Source organism: Pleurodeles waltl, chromosome 8 (assembly GCF_031143425.1).
Source record: "Pleurodeles waltl isolate 20211129_DDA chromosome 8, aPleWal1.hap1.20221129, whole genome shotgun sequence".
NCBI classification, from domain to species: Eukaryota; Metazoa; Chordata; class Amphibia; order Caudata; family Salamandridae; genus Pleurodeles; species Pleurodeles waltl.
Genome location: NC_090447.1, coordinates 351133073 through 351160379, shown reverse-complemented (window position 1 = coordinate 351160379; position 27307 = coordinate 351133073).

The following is a 27307-nucleotide window of genomic DNA, read 5'->3' as shown; positions in this document are numbered from 1 at the left end:
AAGGCGAAGTACACTGTTAATGCATCCAGGAACTCGCGAAGCTTGGTTGGTTCACCAGAGAAACAAGGGGTGGAAGCGGAGATAGTTGGAACATCACTGGTGCGGAGAGCCAAAGCCTGTCGTAACGCAGCATTTTCATTGCGTAGTTGTTGCAATTCCTGAGCTTGTTGCTGAATCGTGGTCAAAAGAGATTGTTCCGGATCTGCAGCAGCCGCCACTGAATCATCCATGGTGTTTGAGGACGTTGGAATGGTTGGGCGCTGCAATCTGTCACGACTCACGTGCTGCTTGCGCCTGGAATTTGCAGATCTGGTGGCGTGGATCTTCAATGTTCGACTTTGGCCCAAAAAGGGGCGACTCTTTCTGGTAGCCACGGTGCTGTAGGCAATGGAGACGCCAAGAACAGACCGTGCCCTTCAGAAAATAGCGCCAGAGGGAAAAAAACCCTTAGAAAAAGGGGAAAAACCTCCAAACAGGAAGATTCCTGGAAAAAACAAGAACAAACAAACAGGAATCCAAAAGGAGCAAAGTCAGGAAACACAGAATGCTGAAATCCAGAACCAAAAGGGGAGGAAATCAGGAGCGAAGACACTAACTGAGCAGAAAGTGTTGCAGCGCAAGGAAATGAAGAAAACACAGCCCTTATATACCAAAAGACAGGAAGTGACCCACAGGAAGTAAAAGGACACCATATTAGACAGGGAGAGGTACATAGAACAAAACAGAATAGAAACCATAGAGAATAGGGAACAATGAATGCTGGGAAGAGAAAGGTAACCTGGGAAGGGAAGAAGACATAAAAAAAGTACAACAAAAAAAAGAAAAGAAAGAGGACAAGAAGGAAGAAAGAAGAACAGGTAAAGGGGGTCAGGAGACCCCAGCAAGGCGGTGGAAAACGATAGAGCGAGGCAATGCCTGGGGCCTCGAAAAGTGCATGAAAGGCTGGGGGCGCGCCGCGTTTTAGAAACGCGCTGTGCGGCCCCAGCCGAACGCTCGGCTTGTGCCGAACATTCGGCTCGCGCCGCACCACGCGGCGCGACAAGAATTGGGAAAGAAGGCAGCAGACAAATGGGTCAGAACAGAGTGAACAGAAAAGTTCATACAGGTGGTGACAAGGATGGCAAGAAGAAAGATGGCAAGAAATCTCAGGATAAGCATGGGGATAAGGGTAAAACCAAAGATCCTTCTTCAAATCCTAAACACTCTTCAGGGGGTGGGGATAAAACAAATTATTCCTCTTCTTCACAACCTGCACACATTAAAAAGCCTTGGTGCTTTGTGTGTAAAAACAGAGGCCATAGGCCAGGGGATAAGTCCTGTCCAGGTAAACCCCCCGAGCCTACCACCACTGATAGATCAAGCTCTAGTGCCCCTAGAAGTAGTGGTAATAGTGGTGGGACTGCTGGCAACAGTCAAACTAAGGGTGTAGTTGGGTTCACTTATGGGTCCATCATAGAAACTGGGGTAGTCAGTCCCAAGACAGTTTCTGTCACACCTAGTGGCATTGGCCTTGCCACACTGGCTGGCTGCTTGTCCCCTTACAATGGATAAGTACAGGCAGACAGTTTTAATAAATGGTGTTGAGGCTCAGGCCTACAGGGACACAGGTGCCAGTATCACTTTGGTGACTGAAAACCTTGTGGCTCCTGAACAATACATCATTGGACAACAGTATAAAATTATTGATGTCCATAACTCTACTAAGTGTCTTCCCTTAGCTATAGTTCAGCTTATTTGGGGTGGAGTTACTGGCCCTAAGCAGGTGGTAGTGTCACCTAGCTTACCTGTAGACTGTCTCTTAGGTAATGACCTAGAGGCCTCAGGTTGGGCTGATGTAGAGTTTTATACCCATGCAGCCATGCTGGGTATCCCAGAGGAATTGTTCCCTCACATTTCTACTGAAATGAAAAAGCAAAGGAGAGAAGGCCTGAACACTCAGGATCCCTCTCCAACAACAGGTAAAAAGGGTATCACTGTATCCCCTAACCACCCTGCCATTCAGGATACCATTCCTGTGGTGGGAGAAACCTCTGCTGGGGTGGCACCTGTTCCAAAGGAACCATCAGCTGGCATAGCTGTACTCCCTGAGGTGGAAGTACCTCTCTGTGGTATAACTCATATTGGTGAGAAAAAGAGCACCATTTTAGTTAACATGGAGCATCCCTCCAACCCTCCCAGAGAAACTTTAGTGCAGAAACCCTGCACTGCCTCACAACACTTAGGACAGCATCCCTGCCCTAGTGTGGAGCTCATAGGACAGCATCCCTGCCCTGCTCCAACTCAAGAGAAACAGCATCCCTGTTCTCTCTTCCAGCCATATGGACAAAGTGTTTGCCCAGCTATGGCTTTACTGAGACAGCATCCCTGTCTGGCATTCTCATCACTAGAAATAGGTTCAGTGGATAATTCCCACTGCTCTAAACTAAAACTTACTGATAGAAACTCTGAAAATATATCTTCACATTGTTGCTTAGCTAAAAAACTTCAAACAGGGTGGTTCACATCCCCACAGGGAAGTAACCATATAGTGGATGATAAAGGGAGTAACCAGTCTATTGCAGAGCTACTCTCTACTTATCACCACTTAGACAATAAAGTCTCAACTGGCCAAGGTTAGCCTTATTGTCCTTCGTTTGGGGGTGGGGGGGTTGTGTGAGAAAGTAGCCTCTTTCTAGCCTTGTTACCCCCACTTTTGGCCTGTTTGTGAGTGTATGTCAGGGTGTTTTCACTGTCTCACTGGGATCCTGCTAGCCAGGGCCCAGTGCTCATAGTGAAAACCCTATGTTTTCAGTATGTTTGTTATGTGTCACTGGGACCCTGCTAGTCAGGACCCCAGTGCTCATAAGTTTGTGACCTACATGTATGTGTTCCCTGTGTGATGCCTAACTGTCTCACTGAGGCTCTGCTAACCAGAACCTCAGTGGTTATGCTCTCTCTTTACAAATTGTCACTAACAGGCTAGTGACCAATTTCACCAATTCATATTGGCATACTGGAACACCCTTATAATTCCCTAGTATATGGTACTGAGGTACCCAGGGTATTGGGGTTCCAGGAGATCCCTATGGGCTGCAGCATTTCTTTTGCCACCCATAGGGAGCTCTGACAATTCTTACACAGGCCTGCCATTGCAGCCTGAGTGAAATAACGTCAACGTTATTTCACAGCCATTTACCACTGCACTTAAGTAACTTATAAGTCACCTATATGTCTAACCTTTACCTAGTAAAGGTTGGGTGCTAAGTTACTTAGTGTGTGGGCACACTGGCACTAGCCAAGGTGCCCCCACATTATTCAGGGCAAATTCCCCGGACTTTGTGAGTGCGGGGACACCATTACACGCGTGCACTATACACATGTCACTACATATGTATAGCGTCACAATGGTAACTCCGAACATGGCCATGTAACATGTCTAAGATCATGGAATTGTCACCCCAATGCCATTCTGGCGTTGGGGAGACAATTCCATGATCCCCCGAGTCTCTAGCACAGACCCGGGTACTGCCAAACTACCTTTCCCGGGGTTTCACTGCAGCTGCTGCTGCTGCCAACCCCTCAGACAGATTTCTGCCCTCCTGGGGGCCAGCCAGGCTTGGCCCAGGAAGGCAGAACAAAGGACTTCATCAGAGAGAGGGTGTTACACCCTCTCCCTTTGGAAAAAGGTGTCAGGGCTGGGGAGGAGTAGCCTCCCCCAGCCACTGGAAATGCTTTGATGGGCACAGATGGTGCCCATCTCTGCATAAGCCAGACTACACCGGTTCAGGGATCCCCCAGCCCTGCTCTGGCGCGAAACTGGACAAAGGAAAGGGGAGTGACCACTCCCCTGACCTGCACCTCCCCTGGGAGGTGCCCATAGCTCCTCCAGTGTGCTCCAGAACTCTGCCATCTTGGAAACAGAGGTGCTGCTGGCACACTGGGCTGCTCTGAGTGGCCAGGACCAGCAGGTGACATCAGAGACTCCTTCTGATAGGCTCTTACCTGTGTTGCTAGCCTATCCTCCTTCCTAGGTAGCCAAACCTCCTTTTCTGGCTATTTAGGGTCTCTGCTTTGGGGAATTCTTTAGATAACGAATGCAAGAGCTCATCAGAGTTCCTCTGCATCTCTCTCTTCACCTTCTGCCAAGGAATCGACCGCTGACTGCTCTGGAAGCCTGCAAAACTGCAACAAAGTAGCAAAGACGACTACTGCGACCTTGTAACGCTGATTCGGCCGCCTTCTCAACTGTTTTCCTGGTGGTGCATGCTGTGGGGGTAGTCTGCCTCCTATCTGCACAAGAAGCTCCGAAGAAATCTCCGTGGGTCGACAGAATCTTCCCCCTGCAACCGCAGGCACCAAAAGACTGCATCACCAGTCCTCTGGGTCCCCTCTCAGCACGACGAGCGTGGTCCCTGGAACTCAGCAAATCTGTCCAAGTGACTCCCACAGTCCAGTGACTCTTCAGTCCAAGTTTGGTGGAGGTAAGTCCTTGCCTTCCCACGCTAGACTGCATTGCTGGGTACCACGTGATTTGCAGCTGCTCTGGCTCCTGTGCACTCTTCCAGGATTTCCTTTGTGCACAGCCAAGCCTGGGTCCCCGACACTCTAACCTGCAGTGCACGACCTCCTGAGTTGTCCTCCGGCGTCGTGGGACCTTCTTTTGTGACTTCGGGTGAGCTCCGGTTCACTCCTCTTCGTAGTGCCTGTTCTGGCACTTCTGCGGGTGCTGCTTGCTTCTGAGTGGGCTCCTTGTCTTGCTGGGCGCCCGCTCTGTCTCCTCACGCAATTGGCGACATCCTGGTCCCTCCTGGGCCACAGCAGCATCCAAAAACCCTAACAGCGACCCTTGCAGCTAGCAAGCTTGTTTGCGGTCTTTCTGCACGGAAACACCTCTGCAAACTTCTTCACGACGTGGGACATCCATCCTCAAAAGGGGAAGTTCCTAGTCCTCTTAGTTCTTGCAGAATCCACAGCTTCTACCATCCGGTGGCAGCTTCTTTGCACCCACAGCTGACATTTCCTGGGCATCTGCCTACTCACGACTTGATCGTGACTTTTGGACTTGGTCCCCTTGTTCCACAGGTACTCTCGTCTGGAAATCCATTGTTGTTGCATTGCTGGTGTTGGTCTTCCTTGCAGAATTCCCCTATCACGACTTCTGTGCTCTCTGGGGAACTTAGGTGCACTTTGCACCCACTTTTCAGGGTCTTGGGGTGGGCTATTTTTCTAACCCTCACTGTTTTCTTACAGTCCCAGCGACCCTCTACAAGGTCACATAGGTTTGGGGTCCATTCCTGGTTCGCATTCCACTTCTAGAGTATATGGTTTGTGTTGCCCCTGTACCTATGTGCTCTCATTGCAATCTATTGTGACTGTACATTGCTTGCATTGCTTTCTATTGCTATTACTGCATATTTTTGGTATTGTGTACATATATCATGTGTATATTTGCTATCCTCATACTGAGGGTACTCACTGAGATACTTTTGGCATATTGTCATAAAAATAAAGTACCTTTATTTTTAGTATTTCTGTTTATTGTGTTTTCTTATGATATTGTGCATATGACACCAGTGGTATAGTGGGAGCTTTACACGTCTCCTAGTTCAGCCTAAGCTGCTCTGCTAAGCTACCCTTTTCTATCAACCTAAGCTGCTAGACACCTCTTCTACACTAATAAGGGATAACTGGACCTGGTGCAGAGTGTAAGTACCCCTTGGTACCACTACAAACCAGGCCAGCCTCCTACACTCAATGACATGTGAACTGTGAAATATTAGAATTCATAGACTTGGTAAAAGGACTTTATTGGATAGAGTAATAACGTACGATTAATTGACCAATTGGAAATTGAGGGATGGTTTTGGGAACTTTGATATAACAATGTGACAGAGGGAAAATACTTCAGACTTATCCTGATTTTATGAGGCGAAATTGAGGAGAGGATATTCGAGATTCTGTCATTGGGCTCATACTCTTTGAGACCCTGATTTTTTGCCGATCGACTGATGACCTGAAGATGAAGACTGATTCTGCGTGCTGACCCATACCGTGGATAGGTAGATATGACAATGACTGAATTGCATTTTTATGCCTTTTCTTTCTAGGTACCAACTGTGCTGACTGAGTACTTTTCTTAAGGTAGATGTTTTCCAAATTTGTGTTCGAAATTGTTTTGCATGAAACCCCAAGTACTGATGCTAATCTGTGTTAGTTGAGGTTACTCTCTTGACAACTGACAAATTACAGAGACAAATGGTTGACGGACTATCGTGCTGAACTTTATGGATGTCATAGTTTTACTGAATTGGGTTTTATTAATGTCTTGTGTTGATGCCTTAGTATGTCTTTTGATTCAAGCCTTGATTAGATCACATCTTCTGTGACTTGCTGATTAACAAGTGTTAGAAATTGTTTTGATTAGAGTCGATGATTACAATTCATGACTTAGTATTGTTAACGAATAGGGAATAAACTTACTAAACTTATACCTAAGCTGTGGTTATTCGTGGCTGAAGAGTCATGGTGTGTGTAATTTACTGACTCCATTGATTATAGATTTGACTAATGGTTATTGAATATTGTGTATTGATTATTGATTCTGTGTTGAAGCTATGGTAATTACACCCTATACGAATCAAAAGGTTCATCTACCTATACACGTCCCCTTGTAAGTTTACTTATTAAGGACCGACGCACCACCAGTTATGGTAGCAGAGGATGGTTAGTTTCTATAGGAGCTTGCCATAGGTGTTCGATATAGAGTGACAGGTGTTGACAGTTGTGCTAAGAGACTGATGGACAGGCGTTCAAAGTTATGGTAATAGTTTGAAGATTGATCCATTCGAGAATTCAGTATTATTGAAATTTGGATTTTGTATTCCAAAATGGCATTTGTAGAGAGAATGATGTTCCCTTAAGCCCAGAAATGACTTTCCCATATCCTGGATCCTGGGTATGTTCCCGGTGTTCCAGTGATAGAGTGAGAGAGATAGGTTGCGCTTGCATGGCTTACGCAAATCGCAGGTGAATTGTGACATTTGTGAGGGAATTTAGGATGAAGTTCAGATGAAGATGAAGTTTTAGTAGGAGTGTGTATACTCCGCGGTATGAGAGTAGGGAAGTCGTCGAACTTCATGTGTGTGTGGCACTTTCTGCAGCTCTTTAACTCTAACATTCCCTTCAGTTTCATCAACCCTCTCTGACATTTTTCGAAAGTCCACACAGAGAAGGTTCACCTAAATGGCCACGGTATATGATTTTTACCAGCATGGCCTCCCACAAACCTCATATTTCCACCAGGATGTCTATCATCGCCGGGACCCCTAACTCCTCTGACAGAGCCTGTTTGGCCTGCTCCCCAGCAGCAGCCCTGTTTGGCACAAGGTGGGTGTAATTATCAATTTTGTTAGACTGTGTGACCTTGGCAGGCCTGTTCCCCATCTCCGAAAAACAGTGTGAAAGTACCAATGTTATGTACCTCGGCACGGGTGTTCTCAGTCGTCTGTTTGCCCCACTTTGGACTGGGTCACTCACTGCCAACACTCATGCAGTCCTAGGGGCACTTGGGTCCCCTTCCCCTAGCCGAAGGTGTTTGGAATGTTGCCAGTGGGCACCAACCCCCTCGGGCAGTCCGTTCCCTCTGCTGCCTCAGCAGGGGGTGGGTTGCATCCTCTGTGGGAGGAGGGGGGGAGGAGCTGTGCAGCCAGAGTGGGGCTCTCCCTCTACTGACTGTTACTAATGCCAGCCTTCCTCCTCCGCCTGCCTCCACTGTTGCTGCACAGATAACCACCCCCACGTGCACATCAAGGGGCTCCTTTCAGCCGCTTCTTGGGAGCTCCGGTGTCATCAGTTTCACTGTCCCACAACAGTTCCAGGCCCTAATGTAAGAACAGGACCCCATGGGCAGCAGGGCCTCGTTTCAGTTGCTCCCTCTTTGGACCTCAAGGGTCTGCCACACTCGAGTTGCAGCCCCACTCTCCAGGCCGCTACAGGATCTCCGCTGTCATGCTTTTTTTCCCGTTAGTCGTGGGCGAGCCACGGGTCAGCCGGCCCGGCTGTTTCAGCACCCCTGATCCCTCCGCTCTGAGGGGCAACACTATGTGCTGCAGGCACCCACTGCATTGATTCATCAAGCCACTGCACTCGCAACACGGCTTTGACTTCCAGACAATGAGGGGGCCCGCGGAGAGAGAGACTTGCTCTAGTCTCTCCGCGGGTCTGTTCGGGACGGCAGGAAGTGGCGCGGGTGCGCCAGGATTGGTGGACAGGTAAGTGGGGGTGGGTTTAGGATTTAGGTTAAAAGGGGGTGGAGGGGTGGGGTCGGCCTCTTTCCGGGCCGACCATAGAGGGAGGAAGGCGTTTGAGGAAGGCGTTGAGGGCAGGAAAGCAGCGAGGCAAGTGACCCAGTCAGGGACCAGGCCAGGGCAGGGCGACGCGGCAGCGCGTAGGCGGGGACCGGGTCGGGTTCCCCAGGTTTGGTTCTTTCGGGCAGGGGAGGCGAGCGCTGCCAAAGGTGGGCGCGCGGGGGCTGGGCAGGAGGGCGAGTGGGCGTCGGCCCGGCAATTTTTCTGTACACGCGGACTCGGACACGCCCCCGGGGTGCGCCCCAGCAGGCTCGGTGAGAGCATTATAGAGCTGCGGTTCCCCAGCGCAGCACGCCGGAGCCGACACGGCAGGTGGCCGCGAGGCGGCATAAAAAGCACCGTGGACGTTAGCGCCCCCACCCCTTTACAGATTACCACAATTGCCGGCATAGACGCCGGAGGAGCCACACGCTTTTAAGCGCGCAGTAGCAGTGTGCAACCGGGCTAGGCCCCAAGGGCCCCATAGACCACAGTGCCTGGGCGGGCTCTGCGTATATTTGGGGGAACCAGGAGACACCGGGGAGGTCGGTAGACGGAGACACACAGGCAAGTGGGTGCGCGGGCCACAACTCAGATTTTAAGGGCCACAGCAGCAGGGGCCCGCACATATATATTTTTTAAAAATATATATTCTTAGGGGGTTTTTCAAATAGGTGAGGCGTCAAGGGGAGTGTAGTTGGGGACATGGCTAACAGTCATGATGCGGAGGCTGTCAGGGCAGCGCTCCGGGTCCTGGGCGAGGCCAGACGGGAGGACTTGCTCAGGTCCGGGGTACTAGACCAGGCCTGGGTGGGCATGACACGTCCAACACGGGCCGCATCAAGCGGTGTAGCGGCGGCAATCGCACGATGCGAGTCGCAGGATTCGGAAGGGGACAAAGATAAAGTCCCAGTGAGACAAGAACAGGCCCCAGAAGTGCGGCCAGAGACCCCTAACACGTTTAGCCCGCTAATGTTCGGCAGGGAGACTCAGGGCACACAGGACCCAGGCACAGGTGACGCAGGAATAGGCGGCGCAGGCACGCTAAGTGGGGGGCCCACAGGCAGGGACGGGGACAGTATGGCAGGGCAAGCCCTTGGGCAACAAGGGGATGGGATCGAACAGCCAGTGCCGGGGCCCAGTGGGATACAGTCCCCATTGGACCTGTCATGCCCCAGGAGCGGGAATAACTTACTCATGGGTCACGGGCCACCAGCCAAGAAAAGAGGTAAATACATTGGGAGACCCAGAGGAGGGGCAGGCCGAACTAAACCTGCACCACGCCAGGCGAAGATACCTAAGCATCAGGCAAGTGAGGAGGCCATGGCGGGGGGGTTCTCGGGACCCGCCGCGCAGGCAACATGGGACCAGACAGAATCATGGGACCTGGAAGCCAGAATTCGCGAGCAGCGCAGGGCCGTGGCGGAAACGGAGGCCAGGTGGGCGCAATTATGCAAGGATAGGGAAGAGCTGGGGAGGCGGCGCGAGGATAACAAGAAGGGCAGGGAAGTCATAGACATGAGGGGGGTTCAGACAGCAGGGTCTAGAGCAGGAAGCTGGGTCTGGATACCGCAGACAGGAGCGGGTAAGGTTCAAGAGGCTGGTGCGGCCGAAGGGCAGGTTGGCTTGGGAAGCCCCAGTGGTTCAGGCGGCCACGTGGGAAGAAGCAGTGCGATGTCAACGTCAGAGGTTGGCAAGAAAAAGGGGGCTCCAGCGGGGCGCAATACGGCCCAAGCGCATTGGTACGAAGCAATAGAGGGGTCTGCGGCGGCCTTCTCTACACCGCTGGAGCGGGGGCATCATCAAGATGGCGTACGCCATGTGGGGCAAAGTACAACAGAACCACCGGCAACCAAACCACAAGGGTATATGGAAAACAAAGGAGGTTGGGTAGGTGAAGAGGAGTTGGAATTGGACTATGACGAAGATGGGGGAGATTGGGAAGATGGAGAAATACGTGACAAGGAAGTGTGCGGGGTTAAGAAGGGGGGGTGGGGGCGCAACCCCTGCCTCTGCTTTTGTTTTTCAGGACGACGTCATAGCCGAAGGGCCATCAGGTTTAAGGCTAGCAAGGCCACGCGTGACGGAATGACAGGGCGAACACCGCGCAATGTGGAGGAACCGATTGGAGGTAAGGGGAATTGGTGGTCAGTCTGGGGTGATGGGGGGGAGGCTAATAGGCCAACACGCACGAGCAAATCCATAGGCGTGGGAAATGGGTCAGTGTTAGATACCCCGGGGGTGGTTGCAACACAGATGGGCGACGTGAACAAGGTCAAGGAGACGGCATCCACCAGTGTCACAACGGCGGTTAGCCCGTCCACAGGGGAAGGCAAGAACGCGGAGGATAAAGAAGGAGGAGCTCACAAGAAGCGTCTCCCGTACATGGGTTTGGCCATGCCCTTAGGGTCACATGTTGCTGAGAAAACCAAGGCGAGGATATGGAAACATGAATACGTAGATGTTTTTAAATTACTACATAGGGACATACAGGCCAAGGAAGGCTCCAAGGAAGAGGATGGGAGTTAGCGCGCAGGCCCAGGGTTCCCATTACCATGGACAATTGGATGTCCGCATTTTTGATTTTCGCCAGTATATATTGCGCTTTTCAAGTACATGGATATTATTAGAAAGGCTCAGATGCATTTTGGTGGTTTCGCATGGCTAAGCTATGACGAGGAATTTGGGGCCCGGGTGAGCATCAACCCCGAAAAACCATAGGGGGATGTAGATCCTGAGTTATGGATGCAATGGATGGCATCAGCACAGGAATCGGCATCCACCCATACGGCAAGCGGATTGCCAGTAACATATAAGCCCTTTCAGGCACGCCCCGCCTCGGGAGGGGCGGGAAATACTACAAAAACACAGGTGGCGAACACAGGGGCTTGTTGGAATTTCAACAAGGGTTTCTGTTCACGGGCTCAGTGTAGGTTCAAACACGATTGCTCCAAGTGCGGGGGCCATCATCCAGTCATACAATGTTTCTCCCTCAATAGCCCAGCAGAGCAATGGAGGGCGGCAAGAGGAAGAGGCTCACAGGGAGCTCCTGCGCCAAAAGGGTCCTACACCAGTTAGATTGGAAGTTTTGTTGCCATGGCTGCGCAGGTACCCAGACAAGACTAGGGCCAGACAATTGGAATGGGGTTTTCGAGAGGGTTTTAGGGTAGGGTACCAAGGTCCCCGGCAGAGGCGGTGGGCAGACAATTTGCGGTCTGCAAAAGAACAGCCGCAAGTAATACATGACAAAATAGAGAAGGAAGTAGCACTTGGGAGAATAGCAGGTCCATTCTTTGACTGGCCAACGGACTTCTTGATGATATCCCCCTTAGGGGTAGTACCCAAAAAAGCGCCAGGCGAGTTACGTCTTATACATCATCTGTCATGGCCGGAGGGTGAGTCGGTAAATGATTTTATCGCGCAAGAGGATACCAAGGTAATTTACGCGTCAGTGGATGATGCAGTGAAATTAGTATTGAGGTGCGGGTTAAAAGCGGAAATGGCAAAATGTGACATACAGTCAGCTTTTCATCTGTTACCAATTCATCCAGCAGATTTTGACCTTTTAGGCATGCAGTTAGATGGAGCCATATATGTGGACAGGGATCTACCTATGGGTTGCGCGATATCATGCACGCTATTTGAAACTTTCAGTACCTTTTTGCGGTGGGTTTTTGTGAAAACAAGTGGCCACAGGGCAGTGACACACTATCTGGATGATTTTTTGTTCGTAGGGGAAGCCGCATCTGGGCAGGCCTTGGCAGCCTTTCAGAAACTAATGCAGCAGACAGGAGTGCCATTGGCACCGGAAAAGACAGAGGGCCCGCTGTCAATCATGACCTTTTTGGGCATTGAGCTAGACGCGGAGCTAATGGTGGCAAGATTGCCAGCGTCAAAAGTGACGGAAATACTGGAATGCCTAGCATCCGTGCGGACGCTGCACAAAATGGAGTTACGGACTGCACAAAAATTACTAGGCTATCTCAACTTTGCGTGTAGAGTAGTGAGGGGAGGACGTACTTTTTGTAGACTACTCGGACTGTCCATGTCAGGGGCGGTGTTACCTCACCATAGGATAAGAGTTTCTGTGGCCCTGAGGGAGGATATCAGGGTATGGGAGGTGTTCCTAAAGAAGTTTTATGGGGTGCCAATGTCTTTTGGAGAGGCGGATACAGTATGGCAAGTTCAAATATTTTCAGATGCGGCAGGCGTGTCTGGTTTTGGCATTTACTGTTACGGGAGGTGGTGCGCGGAGACATGGCAGTGGTTGCAGCAAGGGAGGAGCTTTGCGTTCCTAGAGTTCTTTCCATTGTTAGTGGCACTGGCAGTCTGGGGACGGGAACTGGCCAACAGGACGGTGGTTTTCCAGGTGGACAATATGACGGTAGTAGAATTGGTAAACAGACAGAGAGCCAGAGACCTAAGAGTTTTGCGTTTGTTACGTCAATTTATGCTGCAATGTTTATCTCTCAATGTTATCTTTAAAGCTGCACACATACCAGGGGTGTACAACGAGATTGCAGACTCCCTATCTCGTTCACAGTGGCGGCGTTTTCGCGACCTGGCGCCAGGAGCGGAGCAGACCAAGAATACGGTCCCGGCAGACATTTGGGAGTGGGGGGCATGATGATCTCGGGGCTGGTGGAGATGTCTTTAGCGGTCTCTACATGGCGAAGTTACAGGCTCGCATGGTTGAATTTTCAATCTTTTGAAGAGATTAAGGGCAATTTCTGGGCTCAGGGGTCTGAGCTGTTGGAGGCACGGGCCTTACGTTTCATGCTGTTTTTGATTAAGGAGGGGCTATCCCCGGCCTTGATAGGCGGGAAGTTGGCAGGTGTCTCATTTTATGGGAAGCTTTTCTTTGGTACGGATCCGGCGCGTAATGAATTATTAGGAAAAATGTTGAAAGGATGGGGCAGGGTTAGGGCCTGGGCCGGAAGTAAGGCAAGAGAGCCCATTACTTTTGGGATACTGAAAGAACTGTTGCATGTTTTGCCGGTATGTTGCTCGAATGAGCGCGAAGTAGGACTGTTCAGGTTGTGCATGGTCTGGATGTTTTTCGGGGCATTTAGGGTATCCGAATTGTTGGGCATAGGCAGGGAGTGTGGTGTGAAGGAGAAGGAGGTCTGCATGCACCAAGGGAGGTTGGGTATACGGCTCAGTAAGTCGAAGACGGACCAGTTAGGAAAAGGGAAGTGGGTATGGTTGGAGGAAGGAGGTGACGAACTAGCATGCCCAGTGAAAGAGTGGATGATTTTCAAACAGAAGTGGGGAGGGGCTGGGGAAACAGGGGTGTTTGTGCATGCTTCAGGCAAGAAACTTACTAGCTATCAGCTGTTGCAGGTTTTGAGGATGGCTTTGGGCCGGACTGGTCGGCAAGCAGGGGATTTTGGAACGCATTCCTTTAGGATCGGGGCAGCAACAGCAGCAGCTCATTTAGGTTGGGACTGGGCTAAGATTAAAGCCATAGGTAGATGGAAATCCAGATGCTGCGAGCGTTATGTTAGGCCCTGATGAAACCCAGGTTGGGGGGGGGGGTCTTTAGATGTGCATTACAATTGTTACAGTGCTCTTTCTTTGCAGGATGCGTGGCCGGACCGCGGAACGATAAGACAGTGACTTGGCTGGTCGGTCATTCATTCGTCCATTGGGCGGCGAAATTCGCTGAAAAACAAATCTACGGCAGATCAATGGGACTGCCTAGCAGACACCACGAAGTGCGTTGGTGGGGAAAGAGCGGAATGACGTGGGGGAGTTTACTCCCATTTATCACAGGGAACTTGCCGCAGTGGGGATGCCCGGATTTGTTGCTGATACATTTGGGGGGAAATGATTTGGTGAGGCAATCAGGGCTCACATTGATACAATTCATGCAGAAGGACTTGGAGCTATTGAAGCGAAAACTGTGCGGGACATGTCTGGTATGGACAGAGTTGGTACCCAGACGGGTATGGAGAGGGGCAATCAATCATGGAGCCATTGAGCGGGCTCGGAAAAAATTGAACAGGGCAATGAGGGTATTTTGCTGGGCCCAAGGGATTAAGGTGCTGAGGCACGAGGATATTACAGAACAAGACAGTACATTGTTCAGGGATGATGGAGTGCACTTATCGCAATTGAGAAATGCGTATTATTTGATGGGTTTGAGGTTGATGCTAGAGAACTTATGGGGGGAGAATCTGTGGATTAGGGAATAATAAGGAAAGTCAGTGCGGCAAACAGGGGGTTTACCGGGTGGGGCAGCGAAACGCCACATGGGTTTTCCTGGGTGGCAGGAAATGGGGGAGGGGGGAGAGCCAGATGCGGGCTTGTCCCCCCTTCCAAGGGGAAAAATGAGGTGAAGGATCAGAATGGGGGGGTGGAATGTTTACAAACAAGGAGGGCATGAAAGGAATAGGGGAGTGTCTAGGGGAGGAGATTTGAAGAGAGCCATTGGAAGAGAAGGAAGGGCATAAGGAAGCTTTTAAGTTAAAGTTGGGCAAGAGGGATTTCATACAGTTCAAGTTATTGATGTTTATGTTAAATCCTGTCCTAAATAAATGACCTTTTACACTAGACATGAGTGTCAATGAAGGGCATAAGGAAGCTTTTAAGTTAAAGTTGGGCAAGAGGGATTTCATACCCGCATTCTACAGGCCCTGACACACTCCGTGGGGCAGGCTCTGCCTCTCCTACAGTCAAGGTGGTTTCCAAGCCGGTTTCAGGCTGTCAGGGGGATTCTATTTAGAGTACAGACCCATGATGTTGCATAATCAGATTAACGCTGCCAGGAGCGAATGGGAGTGTGTGACTCGTCGGCCATCTTGTGCGGCCATGCTCCCGGAATTTATCAGTAAAAAGTCGGCAGGAAAATGAAAAGTTGAACAGAACTAGAGTACAATAATCCGATTCCGGCCTCAGGCACCTGTTATGTAGAGTGTTTCTAATACCGTAACCGATATCGTTATTAGTCATGAAACACCCTTAGCAAGAAGCTGACTTTGGTGATGAGAAGCTCGTTATGTGCCGTAATACCCAAATCAGAATGCACTATCACTGAAAATGTAAGTTTGAAATATTTCGCATATGCGCTCAGTTTCTTTCGCACTTCAAGCCTGCTCCTTCTCAGTAAATATAGATAAACCCCACTTACGCCTGAAGATTAATGTGCCGTGTTTATGATTTGCACTGGTTCTGTGCCATCATGCTAGCGTTTCCTTTTTTGGAACATAGGCCAATGCGTTCACAAATATAAATTTGATTTTTTCAGAAAATACACTATTTTTGCACAAATAGCATTACTGAATCTGTAGGCACAACAAATAATTGCCATCATTTATCATATATTCACATTATATACCACTAATTTTCACTGTTTGCTCAGGTACCCCATCATTTGTAAGTCATTGCTATTAGGTACCCTGATATGCCCCACTGCCATGTAGAGCAACTCAATAATGTCCATTCTTAACGCTCATATGCCAGCAACGCCATACCAAGGCCTTTGAAAGTCAAATCCTTCAGGTGCCCCAGTTATCAACATTTTCTGGTCAATATCATAGTACGATCTAGTTATTCCTTCCATATGGCAATCAGGGCCATGGTTTTCCCAGTTGTCATGGTGTGCTCCTTTTTACCCCCATACTCTAGTTAAGGCAAGGATGTGCACACCTCTACAGCATACAAGAGAACTAATGCTGTCTTACTCCCAATATGCCAGTCCATGTGACAATATCATGATGTGCAGCCATTTTCTCCTAGATGCCACTCAATGCCACCACCAAACACCAGGAACCCCCCCCCCCATATGCACACACATACATGACCACACAACATCAGTTTTTCCCTCCAGCATTCCTCTCTTACAGACAAGAACTCATTTTCTCTTCTGTGACTTGGAATGGCCGGTTTGAAGAGTGTGCTTTGGGTTGATGTGGATGACTGGAACATACGGCACAGCACAGCTTTGTTGAGTGTAGAGTTAGACAGACACGGAATGGAGTTATCTTTCTCCGTGGCCAGGACGCCAACACTAATAAGGTCCGGGTCAGGCAGGGACGTAAGAGAGGCAGCAGGCAAAGGATATCGGACAATAGTGCAGAGGCATGGGTGGGCAGTAACAGGCGTGCGTGTGACAGATAAGCCCCTACGCACTTTCATTGTGCATGGGGGAGGTGTGCAACAGAGAGCATGCGCCATTCACACACTGTACATGTAAAAGGCTCTGTTCTGGCCTTCAGCATACTTAAATGCGACTAACGCCACTGGACATTATTGAAACGCATACCCCCTATATCGTTGTAAGAAAGTGGCACGCATGTGTTAATGTACCATGCAACATTTTCTGCACACGTGAATCACAGGGACGGAGTGCTGCCAAAAAATATTTCAGCAAATATAAACACAGTCTATGTGTTTGCATTTATTTCTGAATAAATATAATTTTGCTGTTAACTCTAAATAAATACGGGTAGAGGCAGGATAAATTAGCATATCATGGGGGTGGGAGAGTGTGGGGGGCCTCCTTCCCAAATCCTGGTAGAAATCCATGACCATTTACATATTTGCCTCTAATGTTCTCACACTGTTCACCGTCTTGGGAAAACTTATTTGACCCTATAAAACAAAAGAAGGGAAACGACGCATTCTTAAATGTACTTGAAATGTATATTGCTCGATAATCAGTTTAGGATCAAGCGTTTTCCATGTGTCTCCTTTGAATAATCTGCTGTAGGCAGGGCTGGCCTTCAGCATGGGCGAGCTGGGCCGAGGCACAGGGCGCCAAAGTTCTGAGGGGCGCACGGAGCTGTGCGCGTTAGGCTAATGCGGGCAGCAGCGCCCCTATCTTCTTGCTCCAAGCTTGCCCCTGTGTGCACGTTTCTGTCTGTTTTGCCATTGAGTAGTTTTAATCCTCCATTGTCATGCTAAAGGCAATGTTTAGAGCGCCCCATTGCCCCTTCCTTGCACTCTCTGACCCCTGCTGACACACACCAACAAGCCCATCATCAGCATGAGGCAGCTCAACTATCGGTGATTTAGGTGACCTGGGCGAGGGCCTGGGGTGTTTGTGTTCAGGTGCCAGTCACTGCTCATCCAGGGACTGACCAGTGAACACAAAAGGGACCCCGGCTGCCTCATTTCATTTCTTAGTGTCGGCAAGGGCGTCAAATTTCCCTCCGCCCAGGGCGCCATCTTAACAAAGGCCGGCTTTGGCTGTGGGTACTTTTGTTAAAAATATGAAATCCTCCCTTTCACAATATTTCTAAACAATATCAAGTTTTAAATGCTGTGCTTTAAGCAATAGTTATTTTGAAATGTGTTGGAATAAATATTTATCTGAAAAAATGCACGCATGACCTAAACTCCATCCTGACCTAGTACTGGATGGGCAGTTAATTCCGGTGTATGTCAAAATATAGTATGAAGAATTTTTGTCTGACATAAATATTGTGTCTTGAAGATAATTTACAAAAAATTCACCCCATCAGATGTAGACATTCTATTATTAAATTAACTCAAATGGGGTGATGTTTTTGTAAATGATCTGACTAATTGATGTCTATAACCTACATATCGCACTTCAAGCTGAGCAATAATGCATGTTTTTTCATCTGCTGCATAATTTGCAGATTTTATAAAAAATGCTTCCAGCTCAAAAGGATCACGTTACTAAATAAAATAAAAACGCCACAAGAGGTGTCATAGTGTGTCAGACCATTAGCAAAGGTTAAGTAGCCACCGCTCATTTGTTAAATGCTGTTTGAGGGGGCAGAGTGGTACCAATGATGGGAAAACTTTACCCAAACAGTATTAATGTGTGGTAAAATGACAAAATACTCCTGCTGCCACAGACTGTGCCTCCATACGCTATTTGCCTTTGCTTGCCAAATAATTTAGTCCTCCCTGCCACCTACTGAAGTCCTGCATTGCTACATAATTTCAATAGTTCTGAGCATAGGTCAGCTCTCAGTGATCAATGTTAGTCTCAGAGCGTTTGGTTTAAAAAGAGCCTCACAAAAAAGACACTTTATTCCATTTGTAAACCCTGTTTTCACAGTATTCTACCACGGACCTCACGTTTCTCTCTATAACGTTGCGCGGTCGTTGATACCCTCGCCAGTTTCAGTGACTTGGGTGCCAGCTTGCACAGAATTTGCTTTAGACTGACCACTGACAAATTTACATTTCCATGCATGTCTTTCTCTGCAGCTACAACAGTATTTGGAATGGGAAACAACCTTTACACCGCTGCCGATATCATGTAGTACCTTTACAGCGCGTCCATTGTACCAGGTATTAAAAAAACAAAGACTTTCACTTACCTGCCATATACTTACATTTTCGTTGCAAAGGTACGCGTGGTAGCAATTTCCGTGGTAAAGGCATGCGTGTGACGCGTTGTAAAGGGACGTGTGGTGTTGGCATGCTTCGTTCCACCGTACAACCCAGCAGGTTCAGCTTCTGTTGCTCAGGAAATTAAAAGTGAACGCACCTATTTCTTCTGGAATGTCAGAGACCATAGATGTATATTCTGTTAACTGCCTTGCAACTTGTATTTGTTTCAAGTCAACATATCTTTACTAGGCATTCCCTGAAAGGCTCACCATCCTCTGTTTCTTCTTACGAACATCGTTGCTAGAACAGAGTCAGCCCTATGGCGGCCACTCAGAATGGGCTTTAAGCAGGCCTCTGCAGCCCGATGGGGGTCAAAGCCTTAAAGAACCCTAAACATTTCAGAGGGGGCCCATTCCAAGGCTAATAAATATCTGTGAGATATGGGTTTCTCGCTAGCCCATCTTCACATTCTGCTGGGGAGGAGAGGCATCATTTTAGGTTACACCATTGCCAAGTATTGACGCTCTGACTTCTACTGAGAGCTCACTTGGTCTTGCAGTCTTGTGCTAAGTACAGCAAAAACGACTGGTTGTTACAGACTGTGCAAACCTTCTACAGAAACTCGTAAGGGTTCTACACTCTGAGAGTCAAGGAAATACTTTATTATGTCATATTATTTCAACATAAACAAAATCATAATTTTGAGGTATAGAAGAAAATATTGAAATCTAGGCACCTGATATTGTCAATAAGGCATCTTCTAACTCGCAGAGTAAGTCAATTAGCACTTTTCAGGAGCACAGTATTTAGCTTAGCAAAACGAATAATGTGTTTTTAGGTTTGTAGAGGGCTACACTGCTTCCCTCCAAGGGTGACCAAGCACTACTGTGACCAGCACATCAAAGTAGGCAGAAAGAGGTGACTGATTACATAAGGGGAACAGCCACGTTTTCAATTCTCTTCAGAGGTGGGACTAGTCATTCTGATTTCGAAGAGGAGAAGCACTCCAAAGCCAATAAATCTCAGCTCTGTGCGGCTGAGCCTATTGCTTTGCCAGTGGTCTCTGAGAGAATGCTGACTTGGGGCACAGGAAACAAGAAGGAAAAACGAGGAAACGCACTCCCAGAGGTTGCCTAAAGTGCAGTGGAAGGACACAACTCATCCAATCAGAAACTTGTGAAGCTGAAATGTACCTGGGTGGGACAAAAACGATAGGAAGGCAAGCTTTCAAACTGAGATCAGCCAACTGAGATTGACAACAAAGCCATCCATTCTTAAGCCAGGGACTGGCCCTAAGCTCACTCTAAGTATATGTAACGTATAGGAAACAATAGGTCTACAAGCAGGGGGCAGCTCCTTTGCACTGGCGAAGGAGCGTCACCCCCCTGGCTAAGAGCCAGCAGCTGAAAAATAAAACAATATTTTACTATTGTGTTATTTAGCAGCTGCTGGTTCAGCCAGCATGTTTAGGGAGGGGTGGGGCTGGGCCAGGGAAGGGGGGAGGAGTGGAGTGAGTGTACTAACTGAGCATGTCAGTTTGGCTGGCCGTCTTAGGCCGGCCAATCACACATGCGCACTTAGGTTTCTCTAACCCGGCTACATTGCACAGTCAGGTTGGAGAAACAGCACAGACTCTAGTGCACTGTCTGAGCAGCAGAACAAACTACTCAGACCAATCCTGATGCGGCTCTCATGCTAGCTATAGCATAAGAGCAGCCCCGGGATTGGGTGGGGAAGCCTGTGCTGGTGTCTCGAAGACTGCTCGGAAACCAACATCACTATAAGAGGAGTGAGGCGTCTGGCAGCGGACATGTACATTCAAAAAAATTATAATATTTATTTTGTTTTTATTAATTTGTTGTCCCCTGTCCCCCTGCCTGCCCCTCCTCTTAAGATTTGCGGCGGCCGCCGCTGTCTACAAGCAGATTAAGCTGTTTGTAGCCGAGACCTATAATAGCATGCCGTTTCAGTGTTTGAAGGCCGAGTCATGCTTTATAGATTTATATTAGTGCCGAACTAAGTGCACGAATCGCAAATATTGGCTTATAGCTGTATTGTAACAAAATTGTGCCAGTTTCTTTCAAATTTGACAAATTAGAAGCAATGACTTTTTAGTGAGTGCCTAAACTAATGTATATCACGATATTTTAAAACTTAAATACGGAATTACAAGTTCATTACTCTAGGAAAATATAATAGGCTTTATAACATTTAAGGTAAACTCTGTGAGAGCTACAATCTCGGAAACTGCAATAAATAATATAATCTTTTGTACCAGTTAAAGATTTATGCAACATCATGTAACACACTATACTGTACATTGTACAACATCTGTTTTTGATATACGTTGCAAGGTTTGAAACAACTGAAACATAATTGTCACATTTTGGTTAAAACTTGTTTTTCTTTGTTTAACTTTATATCATTTAGTAAAAAAACTTGACTTTCAACAGGTGAATTAACAAAAGGAGAGAGAAAAATAAAAAAGTACACAAACACAGGCAGCTATGACAGATAGGGCAAAACCAGAGGCGACAGGGTGTGACATCAGGGGCATTCACTCATCAGAAGGCCATGGTCCTCAACTATTCCCTCCACCTGCGAAAAACAGCATGGGACCTCCCCTGAGATGTCCAAGTTAATGCGTGAACTCACCTGCGTGGCCAACCTCATGGTTCCCTGCCCAATAAACTCCTCCACACTCCCCTCACTGCTTCCCTCCTGTGCCAGCAACCGGGCATCAAGTTATGGTCCCTGAGGGTCCATCCCGGCCCTGCGGTGAGGGCACAATGTCAGGCATAGGGGCAGCCACTTGGTTAACCATCTCCACCCACCAAGTCTCGCTCTGCATTTTCATCTGTTTTAACCTTGTGTAACCTTTTTTCCTCTGTTAAGGCCCACTCCGGCAGATCCTTCTTCCATTTTGGTATCTGCGGCGGCTCTGGCGCCATCCAGTGTATCTCTATGAGCCTCCTTGCCAGCAGAAATCCCAGAGATGCAACAAGGTGCAGATCCTCACACCACCACTCGCGGAGAGAGTAGACCAAGCAGGCAATGTCTGGGTGTGACCTCCAGATTAGTGGCTGTAATCCCCCCAAGCGACTCCACCACTGCATGCCAATAAACCCACTGGGCATGTCCAGGCCACATATGCAGAATGGTTGCTGGACTATTGTTACATCTCGGACATCCCCTAAGTCGTGCAGGGAAGAGTCTATGCAGTCTCTGGGAAGTGAAGTATGTGCGGTGCATGAAGTGAAATTGAGCCAGTTTGAATCTGGCAATACTTGCCCCCCTCCTTTACTTGTGTGCAGGCTCTGTCCCACTCCCAATCCCTCAGCAAGTCAACTAAGTTGTCCTCCCATATTTGCTATGCCCTTATCATGCCATCACAGCGGACCGACTGGGATAAAACTTTAATTTAACAAAGTGAGAAAATAAACTGATGGAACTATTTTCTCTAATTTTTTTCTTATGAAAATTACATTGCACTGCTGGCCGATTTTGAGTTCCCCGAAAATCGACAGACAATCAGCAGAGTAAACTCTGCCAGTCTGAAGCACTACTTGCAAACAATTGGCAGTAAATTCACTAAAAGAGCCCCCTCAAAATCCACAAATTTTAGCATGCAAAAGTACACCAGAATGTGGTAGACCGTACATTAAAATTTTACTTAATGAAAACACAGAGTAAATGCATCCAAGATCACAGAAAACCATGGGAAAACAGTTCTTTATCAAGCGCCAAATGGGTAACTGAATACAAATGACATATTTAGGAATCGGAGGAGGCTCTCAATTTTCTTGGCTTTCTCACCAATTATGCCACGAAGCACATTCAAGGGCAGGACATTTAGTGCAGTGAATTAGCTGCTGACCTGGGTTCTAATCTTTGTTTCATCACGTGACAGAATTGTGTACTTTTGGACTCATCATTAAGGGCCTGGTTTATATGTTGACAGTAACGGTCCCGTCATCGGTTTTCCGACTGAAAAACCCAACCACCGCCATAATGGTATGCCCACCGTATTTAGATGTTGACGGTCCCAAAGACTTTAACCTGCCCGAGTCCCGCTGACTCTGCCAAGGAATTCCATCTGCTGCCACGGTGCCATAGGAAAGAGTGGCTGATGGCAGAACTTCAGCCACATTTACCGCCAAGCAGATTTGAATGTGCCATACAGTCAAGCAAAAAGTGGCGGTCTGACCTCCACTTCTTACTTGGCAAATTAGGGAGGAAAGGGGGTGAAAACTCACTTTTTCTCCTAATTCAAATACTGTTTCTGGCTGTGCACAACTGGACAGGACCCTCCATCACTGCTGCCATGGGACCCTGGAGAAAACACAAACCCCCTGTTGCTGGACATGAAGATAGGCAACCCACATTGGCTGTGTAAGTTGAGGGGGCCACTGCACATGGGCATGGGACCACTGCAGACATGTACATGTCACAGCAAGTTTTTTTTTAAATTACTGTGCCATGCCTATGTCAGGGACATGGGTGGGCCAGACATGAATGGAGACACACTGGTACACAACACATATCGAACACATACACAGCTGTCATTATGGCACCAGTATTAATTGACAAATGAATACTGGCCCCACAATAACGGCACATTAACACTTGTCAACTATGCTGATGTGTGCACATTGCAAGGGGACACGTACCTGTCATGTTGTGCTTGAGTTGTGTGTGTGAGTCAGTATGTGAGGTGGAGGGAGTGTAGTGGGTGATGTGGTTGTGTCAGTATGTGTGCCATCTGCGTATGACGTGGGTGTTGTGTATGTTGTGCGTTGTGATTGCTGCGTGCAGAACTTAGGTGCATGTTGTTGTGTGGCGGTTGCTGTTTGTGATGTGTGTAGTTGTCCTTGTGTGTGCGTTTGTTTGTGTACATGAGTGTGTTGCTTGTTGTGGTTGTGTCATGTGTGGGTGCAGTTTCACTAGTGTGTGTATGTTGTCTGACTGAGGTACGTGTATGTCTGTGACTTACCTCTTTACCATGGCCACTGCCATTGTCCAATGTCCATTTGATCCAGTGATGTCCTCCCCATTAGCAAACAGCCACCAGTACACTGCCTGATGGCTAAGGAAAGCACTCCGTTGTGGAGGTCTTTGGCTCAGCAGCAATACATCTAAACCCGAGAAGACCATAGAGCAGGTGGTCTTCTCCGGTCCGCCTCCGATGCTGCTTGGCAATGCGACCACCAAGATCTAAATCGGGCCATAAATCTAAAAATTAGAAATTGTGGTATTGAAATGTGGTACACTCCACTTGATATACAAGGCCTTTTGCCATCTCCCAATACACACCAATAATGGGCAGTGCTTTTTTGCTTTCCATCCTGGCTCATTCTATGAGTTCTGTCATCACTTCCAATAGAAGTACTGATGATCTTTTGTTTCCTTCCCTCTTACGGAGGGACACTCAAGCTCAATGATTGGATATGGTATGCCACAAGAGGCAACATACCTCTTCATTAGATATATTTCACATTTTTAATAACATTTCAAGGAAGATGTAGCACTATTGGCATAACTGTGCCCCAAATTGGCACCACTGGTAGGAATTCCTTGGTGGAAATACAAACATTAAGCAGAGGTGATGGAAAAGCATAAATAAGGCAGGTTTTTCACCATTGGACCCGCAGAGGTGCAATTTTTGCCAAACTCTAAATCAAGTTTATGTGAATGCTTGCGACTTATCTATACATTGTAAACGTGCTAGGATCATGGCCATAGGCATTATGCGTCACATGAAGACAAAATTATGTGGCTGGGTTGGCTAACCAGTGAGGAGAGAAAAGGAAAGTTAAATGGAGTAATACAGTACATTCTGTGGCAATGTAATTTAATTAGCCACTTTAACACACATTAGTACTTTCTGGCCATGCGCCTCATCACATCAGTACCAGTTTAACTGCTAAATACAGATTTCAGCAACTAAAAGAGTGCCACAAAACCACAAAAAAGAGTCTACCACTGGAAGGCACCACATGCTACGTGCGTGTGTTTTTTTTAGTAACGTTTCATCCAAATGAGCTAGAAACCCATTTTTTTGTCGAAATCTTAACATTATGCAGCAGATGGTGGGTTATGTGGTCTATAGGGTAAATCTATACTTTTTTTTTTTTTTAAGTCTTTTTTGCGTCTTAAGTTTTTCGGTCTTGCTGAGGGAACGCATGTGCTGTATCTACTCTTTGGGCTTTCGACACGCCCATCCCTTTTCATTGGTTCCTTCATGTGCCTTTCAAAATGTCTTTCTTTTGTGTGTTGAATCAGTGCCATTTGTGTCTCCTTTTGGTGTTTGTGTCTCCCCATGGAGATTGGCCCTGTTAAATGGATCGTTTTGCTTCAGGCCATTTATCTTACTTTCAGCACACTATCTTTTTCATTGGTTTCTGGCTGGATAACGAGCACTCATGTTTTGAAGCACTTTTCTTTTCTGACCGTAACATGATCGCTCATGTTTTCAGATACTCAGTAACTGGGCTCTTTGTATAGTTTCATTTTAATTTGGTGCTCTGCACCATTGTGGCCCTTTCAGGGTCCAATAAATAAATAAACCCAGCAGACCCCCACTCATCACCAACAGTATTTCAAGTGCCGCAGTGACCTCAGTCCTGGTTTCCAGGCTAGGGTGGATAATACTGTGCAATTTAGCATGGCAGTGGGCCTCCTGCTCACGGAGGCTGGGGTCTACCAACAACTTTTCTGTCTCTTTCCAATCCCTGCCCTCTTACCACATCTTATTCCAGTCCACAGTCGCACAGATTAGTGCTCAAACAGACTTCTATCTACTGGAGAGATGAGGCTCCGATCCCTGTCCAGGAGCTTCCCTGTGCCCCTCCTGCTATCCCTCTCACACATGCATGGTTTGCTGTATCCGCCACTCCCCTGCAGCAGCAAAACACACGCACAATGTGCATCATGGCAAGGAAATGCATTCACTCTGTGCCAGCTTCTCCCCGTTTATGCTGCACTTTCTCCAAGTACCAGCAACACATGTGCTGGATTCCTCACGTAGGAGTTGCACATGAATTGTTTCATGTATTTTTAGCTCTGGCCTAATCAGATTGCATGACCTAATATGCAGTAATTGTATAGCTCTTCAAACACAGGACAATGTTTTGCCCTAAGAAACTGCGCTTAAATCTTCTCCCCTCCATTTTTTTGCCGCCTTCATAGTAAGTCCTCATGTCAGGTGTGCACATTAGTAACATTTAAAAAGTGTACACCCGATGGAATCCTTTATTTTTTTATTAAATTTGGATGTGGAATTACTTTTGTTACACTGGAAAGTACTTCACTGATTTTCTTTATAGGCTGTTCAATACTCTAGTGATGCAGTCGTACACAGAATGTTATATTGCTGTTGACTTGCATTGAGGCACTTGTCTTTCTGTTTGTGCATTAAAAAGCATTGGAATGTGTCCATAAATGTTTCCTGAGGCAAGCATGTATTGTGAATCAGACTGCATAACCCAGTGTGTTGCCCTTGTATTAGCTCTACAATCCAAAGGCGAGACCTATTGGCTATGCCAATGCTAGTTCTGTTTGGTGTATCACCATTGTGGCATGGCAAAGATGTCTTTAAGTGGTCTCTCTATGGCTCTTTCTAACACACTGTAGGCGAGTCCTGCATCCACACATGAGTAAGGGGGTGAAAAAGCTGTACAAATGTTATGCTTAAGCTCTATGCTTCTGCTTGAGTTCATATCTCAGGACACTTGGCATCCGTCCATTAAGTGTTGGTTCACACACCCATTGTACACAAATATGCCACAATGCAGTTTAAAATGCTGATCTAATTTACCTCCAGTGTTATAATCCATTGTGCAACTTATGTTCCTCCTCCGAAGACCCAATGGTTGTTCCTGAGATCCACTGAGCATATTGTGGAGCCAGAGCTTTTTTACATACCACATCCAAGTTTTGAAATACTCCTACCTTCATCAGTGCTGAACTGAACATTCTTCTTAAACCAGGGCTGTTCATCACGTTCATCCACGCCAAAATTTATGTTAGACCATCTGAGTATCAACACAGTGCCAGAAAGCCCTTTTCGGGTTAGTAGAGGGTTTTACAATTTATATTTAAAATTTTTCACATCATATGATTTAAAAGAATCCACATAATTTAGAGAACAAAGACAGACTGAACCTGTTGACTTGTTTTGTTTAATGGGAATTCACACTTATTCATATTTCATTTAAGTTTCACAGTTTCAGTTAAGGAAGCAGTACTGAAATGTAACCGGATCAGAAAGGGTCCATCATTTCCTGTGTCAGCGTTAAGGTGCTTAAGTACTAAGCAGTTATTTAAAGTGCTGTTTGGTGCAAAAGTTGTAATATTGTCTAAAACAGAAGGGCTGAAAGTGTATCTGGTAGTGTGCTATGGTTGTCACTTGTTTGTTCTCGGATACATCAGGACCAATTTCTTGATCCCTGATAGGAAATGAGGGAAGGATAAGCGGGGAAGATAGTAATGGCTGAAGGCATAGTGAGGATCCAGAGGATGAGGCAGGGTTCATCTCAGCTAACGTTTCCAATTTTTAATATTTCATCTGAAGTGGTGGTCTCCAACCAATCCACTCAAGCCTTTATACTCTTATGATTGCCCTTTCTTCTTTTCTCTGGTAGTTATCCTAGTTCAGAATTAACATCCAT